The 13,911-nt window shown below is 44.9% G+C and overlaps 1 protein-coding gene and 1 non-coding gene across 4 annotated transcripts in view; both read left to right on the top strand.

Moving 5' to 3' along the window:
- Positions 1 to 13,911, top strand: part of St8sia2 (ST8 alpha-N-acetyl-neuraminide alpha-2,8-sialyltransferase 2) — a 74,883-nt gene that overhangs the window by 15,491 nt on the left and 45,481 nt on the right. The gene's annotated exons all lie outside the window — the stretch shown is intronic.
- On the top strand, positions 11,597 to 11,736 carry LOC123459999. The gene has a single exon (XR_006636721.1). It is a non-coding gene; the product is annotated as a small nucleolar RNA U109 (small nucleolar RNA).

The raw sequence follows: 13,911 nt of genomic DNA, 5'->3' as shown, positions 1-13,911 counted from the left end.
TTGGTAGCTCACGTAGCACCTTCCAGCACAAGATGGATTCCAACTAGGTCTCTCCATGGCCCATGCCAACAGCATATGAGGTCTTCAGCACTAGGCTCTTATCATTAACCTCTGGTGGGTAATCAAGTGCTCTGACAGAAGTCTGTCGTTTGTTTTGGGAAGTCTTGTAGGTCTCTCTGATCAATAGCTCACTGTGGATGTTAACTGCGTCCTGGTACAGGGAATTATCCATACCACATGGGCATACCACCCAATGCAGGAAACCCAGACCAGAGAACTGGGAAGGGATGGGAAGCAGGAATCTGGCCTTCTCACTCCACACTGCTGCACCCGCCCCAAAACTAGTAGTGCTATTTTGGGAGGTATTGGAAATTTTAGGAGCTGTGGTCTAGTTGGAGAAAGTAGGTCACTAGGGACATGCCTTTGATGGTTATACCTGATCTTCAGTCCCCTCCTCACTCTGTATCCAGTCCACCATGAGGTGAGGAGCCTTTTCCACATGCTGACTCTACTGTGTTGATCAGCCTTAGAACATGGGGCCAGGCATCATGGACTGAACCCCCCAAATCTGGGAGCAAAATAGACTTTATTTTTCCTCCTTTAAATTGTTCCTGGCAGGTATTTTGGTCACAGAGACAAGAAAGCTAACTATCACATACATGAGTTCCATCTTATTGATAGGTTAAATCTTTCCTTGTCCCCAATACCATGAAGAAAATAAGTATCCCTGCCTGGCTGGTTCATGGTTCCAGGTAGACTTCATATACAGAAACTGTAGGAATGGAGGTATGTGGCCAGAATTGAGAAGCAGGCAAGCTGGCTCCTGGCAGGCTAAGAGCCAGCTGATAACAGGGAGATTAACAAAGGGCTGCAACCTTCTCGATCCTGTAGAGTGGAAGAGAGTTTTTAAATCAATGCTGGCTGGGCTGGCTTAATGGTACCTAATCTTACCTTTTGAAGCACAAACATTTGAAAGTTGAGATCAATTGAGATAAAACAAAGTGAAATGTGTTGACTTTTAGATTTTAGTCTTCATCAGAGTCTCACTGTGTCGTGTTGTTTTTATTTTCTGTCTTAACAACAGATAGAGATTAGCCTCATTCTGTCTGGGCTACACAATGGCATATTTTATTCTCATCCCTTTTTTTTTTTTTCCTTCTTCTTCCCATGGTTTTCCATGTGGGAAGGATCCATTTCAGTACCATTCATTTCTGTATGCCCAGTGCATGGTTCTGTAAATGCTCAGTGACTATTTCTCAAATGCAGTATTTCAAAGAAACCAGGACTGGCAATGTGCCAAAGGCCAGTCTCCTGGAAAAATCAATGTGCTCCTAACCAGGTGTGCAAACAGCAGCCTCACAGGGCCCTGGATGGAAACACCCCACCACTCCCTGATCCTCACAGGGCACTGAAGGTGCCTTCAGATAGAGACATCCCACCAACTCCCTGGTCATCACAGGGGCCTCACAGTGACCTTTAATGGAAACACCCCACCACTCCCTGGTCCTCACAGGGCCCTCACAGTGCCCCTGGATGGAGACATCCCACCAACTCCCTGGTCCCTCGTCTCTGTGACAGTTACAGGACTATGGTGTACCACAAGACTTACAAGCTTTGGGCTAGAGGCTATGGCTTTCAGAGATGTGCTCAGTACAGATAAGGAGCTCATGGAGACTGGTCTTGTGCGGACAGGCTTCTTGTGTGATGATAAGGCATATGTCTGCAGGTGAGCCTTCAGATTACTGGGCTGTGGTTGCGGACTGGCCAGCAGTGGGCCACTGCCATAAGGACAATTCCTCACATCTTGGGCCTTAGTTTCTCCATCTGTAAAATAAAGACTAGATGAACCCACAGGACTTCTCTAGCTCTGAAGCCTCAGGACTGGTTGGTTATCTTTGCACATTTTCCTGTTGACTGGGACTTAGACTCATGAGAAATAGTCAGTTCCATTGCCATGCAACTAAATTTCTTGCCCTGAAATTTTAGAGCAGGGCAATAATTAAGTTCTGGTCTATTTTCATCTTCCACCTGCTCTACTTGAAAAAAAAAAATGGGAAGAGGCCACTGCAAGAGAAGAGAAGGCAAGCTGACTTCCCTGCAGCCGCCCTATGCCAGGCAGTGCACTTGGCATCTTCATAAACTTGGTGAAATGTCTTGATATATTTGCAAACTTGGTATCAATCATACTGCCATGCTCCCACCCCACCACCCCTCAGTACAACCAGAATAATCAGCATTACAGTAGGATTGGTATTCTGAACAAACTGTGGTTAACACACCACGTTTTACAAAAGGATATGAGGTATGTAACATGACACAGAAAGGCAATTACCAGGCATGGCTAAGTTTTATTAAGTTTTATTAAGCCTTCATGTGGCCATGAAGGAGATCTGCCATCACCCACAAACACATTGTGCCTGTGGTTTATCTAGTGGCAGTCTCTGGCTTCAGTAGTGCACATTCCCGTGTCAATAAATGTTTTTTAAAGCAACTTGATTGTGAGGAGGTGTCTTAAGTTAACCTGATATCCAAAAACCACCGAGGAATGTATAATGAGCTGTAGGAGACCCATGAGCCCTTTGAAATCACAAGCATTTTTTTTCAGACAGCGGGCCCATAAACTGCCAAGATTCTCAAAGAGGACGGAGCCGCTGTGGCTTTGGGCAAAGCATGGGCAGGAAAGGGCAGCCTGCTCAGGGACTGGGAGCTGGGAAGACTGCTCGTACCACCCATGGGAGCAGCAGCATTGAGGGTCTACGCCGGGGTGGTACCCATGGAAGGGCAGAAAGAGTCAGGGAATTGTTCCAGAAAAGTTTGACATTCTCTCTCTCTCTCTCCCTTTCTCTAATAAATTAATTAATTAACTAATTAAACATTTTAACAATATGTTTAAAAATCACCAAAATAGGGGAGGAGAATGAATGAGAACAAAGTACAATGACATACATGTTAGAAAATAACAGAAAAAAATCATCAAATAACTGGAGCAAATAAGCCACACTGCTCATTGCTCTTTTACATTTTAGGTGCACCAACTAAGTCCCTGAGACAGGAAGTGGTTTGTCCACAGTTGCATAAGCTATGGGCAAACTGGACTGATTGATCAGGAAAATGTATTTAGGAGAGAAGTCAGGGATGGCGATGGAGACTCAACACAATTTTGGGGAGGTGGTGTTTGAAGCCAGCCATATAGATGAACCTCTGTAGCAGCAAAGACTCCAGAACCATACATGGTCGTTGCCCTCCCTCACAGAGTCAGACCAGAAGCCAGGTGGCAAAGGCCACAGAGAAAGATGGATAGTGAGGAATAAGGTTAAGAGAAAATTGAAAGACCAAAGCACAGAGCAGAGACCTGTTCAGGGAGCCCTGACGGATGCTCAAGGGCCCTTGGACTCATGCAGCCTCCTGATGACTGAGAAGCCTTCTCTTAGAAGGGCAAAAGGGGAGTGCTGGAGAGATTGCTTAGTGGTTAAGCACTTGTCTGTGAAGCCTAAAGTCCCCAGTTCGAAGCTCAATTCCCCAGGACCCATGTAAACCAGATGCATATGCATCTGGAGGTCATTCACATTGGTCATTCCCTCTCTCTCTCTTTCCCCCCCCTCTCTCTCTCTCTCTCTCTCTCTCTCTCTCTCTCTGTCTCTCAAATAAATAAATAAACAAAAATAAACTAAAAATGGGAGCCAAAGGGGAAAATGAAATTCTAAAGAGAAGGGACTAGCCTTGTCAGATACTAGACAAGGAGAAGCATACTGTGGGTAGAAGCAGACAGGAGAAGATTCTACAAAGAGAAGAGTGGATTTCTCTAATCAAGTAATAGTAACAACAGTAATAAGGAAAAGAAGTCCGGAGGGAAGAACAGGAAAAGGGAAGAGGTCCTGTGACATAACCTGAGGTGAAATGAGATGAGGGAGGGAACAGGAGGCTTGAAGATTCAGAGACCATCCACTGGGGACCCAGAAGAAAGACTGGGAACTAAGCCATCAGGTTTGTCTGTGCCTTCAGAGCCATGGCACTGTGATGAGCAGGCTGACACCCCCTCATCCTTTAAGGTACTGACAATGCCCTGTCCTAAAAGAGCCCCTCTCCGCTCCCTCCCGAGTACACAGCACTATGTTATTGTCTTTGGGTTTCATTTTGTGTGTGATGTGTGTGCATATGTGCATGTGTGTGGAGGCCAGTGGTTGACATCAGGTGTCGTCCTCAACTGCTCTGTCTTAATCTTTTGGAGAGTCTCTCATTGAACCTGGAGTTCATTGAATCAGCTGGCCTAGCAAACATGCCCTGGAGATCCACCTGTCTCTGCCTCCCAAACACTGGAATTACAGGCGAGTCATAACACCCAGCATTGAAATGATGCTGGAGATTGGAACACAGGTCCTGATGCTCACACAGCAAACACTTTACCAACTGAGCTACCTCCCATGCCCGCTGTGTGATCTATTAGTGCTTCCCATGGGTTTTCTTCTCGACACCAATTCAGACATGGGTAGGGAATTATAGCTCTAAGCCTTGTAGAAATGTTTGCATGAGTGTGAATATGTGTGTTTTCATGCCTACCCTGACTCCAAATGAGATGTTAAGCACCTTCAAAGTGGACACCACCTGTCTGCACCCACTGCTGTGACCCCTGAGGCTGGCCCAGTGTCTGCCACCTAGCAGGTACTCAAGAAATGGGCACACACCGAAATAAAAGGGAGTTAAGGCAAAGGAACTTAGCTGTAACCTACTCGCTTTTCACAAGAGTTTTACTAAGAATAATTAAAATAATAACAGCCACAGTGAGTATCCATGCTCACTGTTTCTCTCATTCTTCACAATTTACCCACCTTAAGGGCTGAGGAAATGGTTTTGTGTCCTCTGCTAGCTAAGCTGGAGCTAGGGATCACACCAAGCACATGGAGTTTGGGGGATTCCCTCTGATCTCAATCTCTCTCCCCCCATATTATATCATATAAATCATGTCAATCATGTCATGTCAAAGGATAAACAGGCTGAATCTCACCTCTCCCATCCCCCAGCCAAGTGGTAGGAATTTCTATCATCCACTTTGCCCGGTCTGCCCAAAAGCACTGCCAGACCCCATTGTTCCCAAGTAAAATACTTCATATGCCTGCATGCCTCATGAGAGTAAATGATCTGTCTAGGAAAACAAGACAGTCTTCATCCCAATTGCATTGTGCTGTGACCACGTGCTGAAGTTGAAGAGAAAAGATTTCTCTTTGCCTCAGGATATCACCAAACCCCAAAGAATCGTTCCCTCCCACTCTGGCTCCTTTCAGAGTCTCTTTTCCCAAAATTTCCTGCAGGAAGCTGATGGCAGGGGACATGAGATGAGAGTGAGGCTCCAAGTCAGCCCTTGGATAGAAAATGCTAAATGACAACTGGAGCCATTGTCCCCAAGGTCTTGTCTAGTGCAAGCAAACCTATGACCAATGTCCTAACGAAGGAGATAGAGGAGAAGGCTAGCTCCTTCTTTCTGGCAGTCAGTAAGGGCCAGATGCCATTCAGTGCACCCTGGCGAAACTGAAACTTGGGTCTGATCTCTCTCTTTCCAAGACACAGTGACGGCCCAGCAGGAATTTCCAGCTTCTTCTTCAGCTTGGCCTCCCTGGGTCCATGAACCAATCAGAACTTGGCCTTCCCTGCCCTTGAGTCTGAACCAATCAGATCGCTACCTGTATACCTGAGCCTGATTGGATGTCTGGTTCATCTAAAAGAAGTTATTCACATAAGCTCATCTGCCCTGTGATCTCTGTATGGAGACGTGTTAAGTCTAGCTCCCCCCATAGCCCTAGCAGGGAAGAGGAGAATTCAGCTCCTTGGACCAGGATTTTTCTCCTTGCCTTCTATCTGCCTTATGCTCTGGGGTAACTTCTCACTTTAATGGCAAGTGTGACTTTCCTATAATCCCAAAGTCTACTGAGTGTGTATTTCCTTCACACTGTAGATCTTCCACGTGGGTATCTCCCTTAAATTCTGGGCCTGTGTTATTTCTCTAAACTCGGGGTAACCATGGGTTTAACTCTCTTTACTACACATTTCTTATCTGACTTTGGTACTCTCTTTCTGCCCTGTGATCTTTACTTGGATACACACTCTTCCTGTCTTCCTGTTCTCTTCCTTTTTGCCTTTTACCTTGCTCAACATCCACATGAGTCTGCCCCTCCTTTCCAGCATGGCTGAGAAGCAGGGAATATTTACCTAGGCTTGGGTATTTTTCTTCTTGCTTTTTATCTGTGTCGTGTTTTGAATGTACCTCCTCCCTTTGGTTACATCTAAGATTTATTTTTTTTAATTTTTTAAAATATTTTATTTCTTCATTTATTTGAGAGAGAGAAGAGGCAGAGAGAGAGAATGGGAGTGACAGGGCCTCCAACTATTGCAAAGAACTCCAGACACATGCCCCCCCCCTTGTGCATCTGGCTTATGCAGGTCCTGGGGAATTGAACCCGGGCCCTTAGGTTTTGCAGGCAAATACCTTAACCACTAAGAAATTTCCCCAGCCATAAGCTTTATTTTTTATCTCTTAGTCCTTCGCTATTTTTTAATTTACTTTATTTTTATTTATTTGAGAGCAACAGACAGAGAAAGAGGCAGAGAGAAAGACAGAATGGGGGCACCAGGGCCTCCAGCCACTGCAAAGGAACTCCAGATGCATGCACCACCTTGTGCATCTGGCTTACATGGGTCCTGGAGAGTTGAGCCTTGAACCAGGGGCCTTAGGCTTCACAAGCAAGCACTTGACCGCTAAGCCATCTTTACAGCCCCTCCTTCACTATTTCTTAATCCTCTCTGATCTGTTATTTGAAGGGGCTTCTATGTTTGATCTCCTACATATGTGTGGAACTTCCCCAGCCTTTTCCTAGACCCAAATTTCCCCTAAATATAACTTAGTAATTATGATTTCTCTGTAAATAAACTCTGTAATTCATAATTTAGCCTTCTCAAGTCCATTTCATCAATCCTTTGTTAAAAATGAATAAGGTAGGCTGGAGAGATAGCTTAGCGTTTAAGTACTTGCCTGTGAAGCCTAAGAAACCTGGTTTGAGGCTCGATTCTCCAAGACCCACATTAGCCAGATGCACAAGGGGCACACACAACTGGAGTTCCTTTGCAGTGGCTGGAAGCCCTGGCAGGCCCATTCTCCCTCCCTCCCCCCCCCTCGCTCTCGCTCTCTCTCTCGCTCTCTCTCTGCCTTTCTCTCTCTGTCACTCTCAAATAAATAAATAAAAATGAACAAAAGAATTTTAAAAAATGGATAAGGTAGCTGGAGAGATGGCTTAGCAATTAAGGTACTTGCCTGTGAAGCCTGAAGAGCCAGGTTTGATTCCCTAGGACCCAGGTTAGCCAGATGTACAAGTTAACACATGCATCTGGAGTTCATTTGCAGTGTCTGGGGGCCCTGGCATGCCCATTCCCTCTATCTGCCTTTCTCTTTCTTTCCCTTTCTCTCTCTCTTCCAAATAAATAAATATGTTTAAAATTAGGATAATAACCTAAAATTGAGGTTCACAAGTTTGGGAGACCCCTCCTGAAACCCCAAATCCAGCATCACTACTCATAGGCCAGCTCCCTGTGGGGATTTGTGCTGAAGCTCTAGGCAATGGAAAATTCAGAGGAGGGCATACCTTTCCATCTTTTTTTTGTTTTCACCCAGGGATGTTTAGAACAAAGACCAGCCTTCTGCACAACCTGAATCTGATGGAAACATCCAGAGCATAGAGCTAGAACTTCAGGGAGAAGGCACAGAAAAAAAAAGTTGGAGGGACAACCTAATGTCCTACACACACCCACCCCTACACACACACACACACACACACACCACCACCACCACCACCACCACCACCAACTTTTTAGCTAGCTTCCCATTTGGAGTGTCCATTAAACAGAGCCCAGTTCATATCCAGTCTTCTGCCAGCTCCTTGCTGTCAATCTTTGGATATGATGCTCAGTGTCTCTGAGTGAAAGGGGAGCAGTGCACACACCCACCTCATAGGGTTGTGATGGGGTGGAGAAGTATGTCCTTCAGGATGACTGCCCGAGGCAAGGGCTTAAGCAGTAGTTGCTCTGTGAGTTTTGTTCTGCTCAACTATCCACCCAGTCAGTCTTCCTCACGTCCCCACTCAGATGCCTGCCGCTAGAATCAAACTGGCCATGGTGTTGATGATCCCCATTCTCTTCTGTGTGTTCCCAGCCCACCCCACCTGTCTCTACTCTAGCTGCTCTAACGTTTGTTGGGCAGTCACCTTTTGTTTTCTAAATCCATATAACTCAAGCTCAACTCGAGTCTTCTCACACTGACTGCTCCCTCTGGGCTTCCCCTAAGGCAATCAGAGCCCTAGGAGCAGAAGTATAATCTCTAACTCCATTGTATCCCAGAGTCTTAGAATCCTGCAGAATATGGGGTGATAGAGGGGATGGATGGCCACCACCTAGAGTTCTCTGTGGCTGAGCTTTCTTCCAAGGCTGGGTCTGGCTTCTTCCTCCCATGCTATCTGTTGATCCTCCAGTAAGGGCTAGCAGGAAAGCAGCCTCACCAGTGTCTCAGGAAACATAAAACTCCCAAATTGTATCTTCATGTGCATTTGTGTTCTAAACACTACAAGGAAAAGGGTAGTACCCTAGGTCTCCCCTGACTAGCTTAGGCTTGACTTCCTCACCATGCATCTTCCAGCTGGCACTGAGAAACAACAAGGAATGAGTGTCCCACTACAGCCCTGGCCCCTGCAGATCTGCTGTGCCTCACAGGAGAGAGACCTCTTAGTCAGAGAAGTTTGTGCAGAAGGTGGCATGAGCTAAGTGTTGCTACTTGACAGGACTGGGCCAAGAGATGGAAAATTCAAATGCCTTCAGGGTCCAGGCAGGACACATACATCAGCAGGCAGCCTGGTGTCATGCAATGAAGAGTGGTCTGCACTGTGGGAAAATGCAGCATAGACCTGCCAACCAAAAGGTATGACTGCTTCTCAGCTACAGCAATTACTATAGTTCAACAGCTCCAGATCCACCAAAATCCAAAGAAGTCATTGAGGACTGGAGAGATGGCTTAGCAGTTAAGGTGCTTGCCTGTGAAGCCTATGGACCCATGTTCGATCTCTCTCTAGATGATGGCATGTAAGCCAGACACACAAAAGCGAGGCAAGCAAAAGGTCACACATGCCCACTAGGTGGTGCAAGCATCTAGAATTGGATTGCAGTGGCTGAGGCCCTGCCAATTCTCTCTCTCTCTCTCTCTCTCTCTCTCTCTCTCTCTCTCTCTCTCTCTCACACACACACACACACACACACACACACACACACACTTGCTTTAAAAAAAAAAAAGAGCCCAAAAGAAGCCATTGAGATATTTTATAATGACCAGTCTATTGAGTTTTAAAGATTGGGCTCTGATATTTTTTTATGGCTTTAATATGATGCACTCCCCTAAGTACATTTTTAGGGCAGATATAAACCATTCATAAACTCTAATTTCAGTACAAGAAGAACAGAAAAAGGGCATTACTGAGAGAGAACCTGATATTTAAAGGCACAACCTGTGAACTGACACATTCCAGGACACTTCCCTGGACACTTGCTTGGCAAAGCAAGATGGATGTGTGGAAAAGTACAAGACCAGGACAGAAGGGAAAGTCAGAAAAGGTCTTATGTGCTGTGCTAAGACAACTTCATTTTGAAATCTAGGTGCGGGGCTGGAACAGAAGCCTGGGGAGTTTAGAGGAGAAAAACAGCCTGCACTTTGCGCTAAGGAAGTGAGGTCCTATGTGGGAGGTCCTGGCCAATAAGCAGCTTGCGCATAAGGAGCAAAGACGGGAGCCACTGCGGTGATGCAGGGCAAGGAATGAGGCACTGGCATTCTCTTTTATCAGGGGATGAACTAAAATTTAAAGGTTAGGGAGGTCCTTGAAAAGGAAGAATGGGAAAATAAACATGAGCAAGGAGTTGTAGACAATGCCCTGATTCTTAATGAACTGGATGTGGGTTCCTTTTTCTGTGAACAGACTGGTAGAGAGTTGTGTGGCAAGGATGATGAGTTAAGTGGGAGGCATGGATGGGGGCAGCCAGGATGTGCTGTGAGTGTGGTAGAAGTGAAGAGTTCAGGGGTGAATCAGGCAGTCATCAGCTTATAGCTGGAAAATGGAAGTTGTGTTTCACACATGGACCACGCTAAGGCTGCTCTCTGAACAAGCTCAACATCCAGGGCAGAGCTGGTAGTGACAGTGGAGAGAGAAGTTCCAATAAAACCAAAAGTGTTGGCACACGTTGAAGCAGGAGGGAATCAGGTCTATGGGATGCCTCAAGTGTGTGCATGTTTCATTGGCAGAGCAGAGACAAGAGATTTAGCTTGAGCCAAAAATCTGGCTTGTATTTACTTGGAGAGAGACCTGGCCATACCAGAAGGGTCTTTACATGAGAGTCCTGTTAGGATTCTGTCCTCAACAGTTCCATGATCTGTAAGTGTTAGATATCTCATGTAAAGAAAAGAGAATGCACAAAAATAATTTCAATGAGCTGAGAAGATAGCACAGTTGATAATCTGCTTGTTTTGCAAAAACAAGGACCCGGGTTCTATCTCTAGTACCTACATAAAAGCCAGGTGTGATATAACGTGCCTGTAATCCCAGCACTGGGGAGGCAGAGACAGGAGAGTCCCTAAGAGTTGCTGGTCAGCTGGTCCGGCCAAATCAACTATATTGGTTTCAATAAGAGACATTGACTCAACAAAAAGCAGAAGAACAATTGAGGAAGATACCTGACATCAACCTCTGACCACACACACATGCATACATGTGTATATGCACATAAATGTGCACCCATACACATATGAACATGCATGTACACATGCATACTACACATACACAAAAATAATAATAACCTCCCACAGACCTCCCCTTTGGATATCACACAGCTCATCATCCAAGAATCAGCAGAGTAAGAGTTAGGGTGTTGCCATGGTTAACTCCCCTTTTCCTTTCTCAATGGCTTCTGACACTGCCCTAATGGATTGCACTGTGAAAAAGCAATCCAACTAAGGATAGCTATCCCAAAGGACTTGTCAGGCTCCACAAGCCAAACTAGTCTGTCCTGTTCTGAATGACAGTGGTCATCACCTTCAACAACACTGCTGCAAACATTCACATCTGTCCAGGACTTCTCATTTTATCTGTACTAAAAGACTCAGCCTGCTGAGAGGCTATCAAGACCAAAAGAGATGCAGTACTGCAAATTCAGAGCTATGAGGAGTAGGTGCCTCGGTCCCCTACCCAACGGTCCCACTGTCCTTTCCCTCGTGCATCTGACACTGAGGCTTCTTGAGTGGTGACCAGTATAGTTGCTAAAGAAGGAGTGGCTGTTGCCCTAGAACCAGGCAGGGTCAGAAGGTGACACATCAAACAGTCCAAAGTAAAGCAACTTCAAAGTCTTCCCCAGCCTAGCTACCCTTCAGGAATTCCCTCATGAAAAGGCTACAGCTAGCATTAATAGGGATACTGTGTCTGAATGTGGGTCCATCAAGAAGGGAACAAAAGAGAGAGAAGAAAGCCTAGTTGAATGCAGAGGCCTTTTCAAGTCCCCGCAAGGCAGGTTCAAGAGCAAAGCATAGCACGTCAGACAGGTGCTCTGCTTCTCTTTAAAGAACATGGATTTATCCACACCATGTGACATGAATGAAATGAGAAGTTTTCAGGGCTGACAACCTTTCAGTGAAAGGTTTTGCGGTAGTATATTTCTTCCACAATAAGAGGGGGGAAATGGCAGCCAAGATGAAGGCTGTGTCTATAGCAGGAGGCTCAATGACTGAAATTAATGTATACTACGTAACTAATAGGAGATTGAATGAATTTTCATAGAGAACCATTTCCAAGCATAACTTCTAATGACTTCTTGGTGTAGTGCAGGAAATCAAATGAATATTTTCCCAGTTAGCTGGTCAACTGTCCCAAAGCTGTTGTGAAATAACCTTGTCTTCCTATAAATTCTTGACTGCTCCCTTCACAGTCTAATCCGTTCTTACCTGTGACAAATGAAAGGCAAGTACAGGGCAGCCTGTGGCAGGCCTGATCACGTATGGATGGCATCCTAAATCCTTATTTTGCAGGTTTATTCCAGGTGATCCTGGGAAAATCCTAAAGTCTTTTTGAGTGGTAGGTATCCTGCCTCTAAAACTGAATAAGAATAGGAAAGTGGGGACTGGAGAAATGGCTTAGCAATTAAGGTGCATGCCTGCAAAGCCTAAGGACCCAGGTTCAATTCCCCAGTACCTACATAAGCCAGATGCACATGGTGACACATGTATCTGGAGTTCATTTGCAATGGCTGCAGACCCTACTGCACCCATTCTTTCCCTCTCTCCCCCCTCCCAAAATAAATTAATGAAAATAAAATATTTTAATAAGGTAGTTCATAAAAAGAAATACAAAAGTAGATATATCAGGCTGCTTGCTACAGTGCCTGGCACATGGTACGACTCAAGTAAATGGAATCATGAATATTTTAACTACTCTCTTGGAATTTTTATGCCTGGAATAAGAACTGTCATTTGGGATAATAAAGGCACCACTCACAGGATGTAAACTTTAGTAGAAGGGAAAGGAGAGTGTTCAGTTTAAACATACACAAACAACATTTGGTATTTGGAAATTTTTTTAAGCTATCATTTTGTAAGAATAATGGTGTAAAATAACTGTGAACAAAATTTTGTTGGTTGGAAATATAAAGGAAATTGAGAATTTATTAAATTTTAAATTATGTACATATGTATGTATTTGACAGAGAAAGAAAGAGACAGCAACGGAGGGAGGGAGAATAGGCGTGCCAGGACCTCTACCTACTGCAAATGAACTCCAGATGCATGTGCCACCTTGTGCATCTGGCTTATGTGGGATCTGGGGAATAAAACCTGGGTCCTAAGGCTTCATAGGCAAGCACCTTAACCACTAAGCCATTTCTCCAGACCAAAATTGAGAACTTTTAATTGGAGAATTCTCTGCTTGGGGAATACTTAGAGTCAAGGAGGGATTTTATACCTTTGCAAATGGACTTCAGGGTGTTAAAAGGAGATAATTAAATATAATGTAACTTGTGGCTAGAGAGATGGATTAGAGTTCAAAGCACTTGCCTGCAAAGCCTAAGGACCCAGGTTCAACTCCTCAGTACCCACATAAGCCAGATGAACAATGTGGCGCATGTGTCTGGAGTTCATTTGCAATGGCTAGAGGCCCTGTTGTGCCCATTCGCTCACTCTTTTTCCCTCTCTCTCTCTCTCTCTCTCTCTCTCTCTCTCTCTCTCTCTCTCTCTCTCCCCTCTTAAACAAATAAAATATTTAAAGTAAGAATCTTTAATATGTCTTGTGACTCTAACCCATCCCTTCAGTTACTCACATAGTGTCTCCTCCCCAAAGCAGCTTTCCTCCAGGATGCCCATGGGGGTACATTTTCCATCCTTCTGCTAGAGGGGAGAAGATTTGCCCAGGTATAAGGGGAGGTCCAGACCCAGGAAACTCAGGATGCAATACCTAGGAAGGAAGTGTCCACTATTGTCAAATGCTGATGGAGTGTGTGTAAGATGGCAACTGAGAAATGCAACAGAAATGCACTAAGTGAAAGTAGAAAAGCCACAGGTGGTACACAGTGAGAAAGAAGAAACAGCTAGTGTAGCAAAGACTTTGAAAACGTTTACAAAGTACTAGTAAGAAATGCTAAAATATCTAAGGAGAATATGGAATTAATCTATTCAGTGCTGGGCTCTTCAGCCAGTATCCTGAGTTCAAATCCTTGTTACTTCACTCAGTAGCTGTAGTCACATTTTCACTTTCTCTGTAAGTCAATTTCTTCTCATGTAGAAATGAATCATCACTCCTGCCTCACAGAGCCATTTTGAGGCACCAGTGAAGTAATACAAAATTTGTGGAACAG

The sequence above is a fragment of the Jaculus jaculus genome, chromosome 3 (genome assembly GCF_020740685.1).
Source record: "Jaculus jaculus isolate mJacJac1 chromosome 3, mJacJac1.mat.Y.cur, whole genome shotgun sequence".
NCBI classification, from domain to species: Eukaryota; Metazoa; Chordata; class Mammalia; order Rodentia; family Dipodidae; genus Jaculus; species Jaculus jaculus.
The sequence above is the reverse complement of the archived record's forward strand: the minus strand, read 5'-3'. Positions and strand labels throughout refer to the sequence as shown.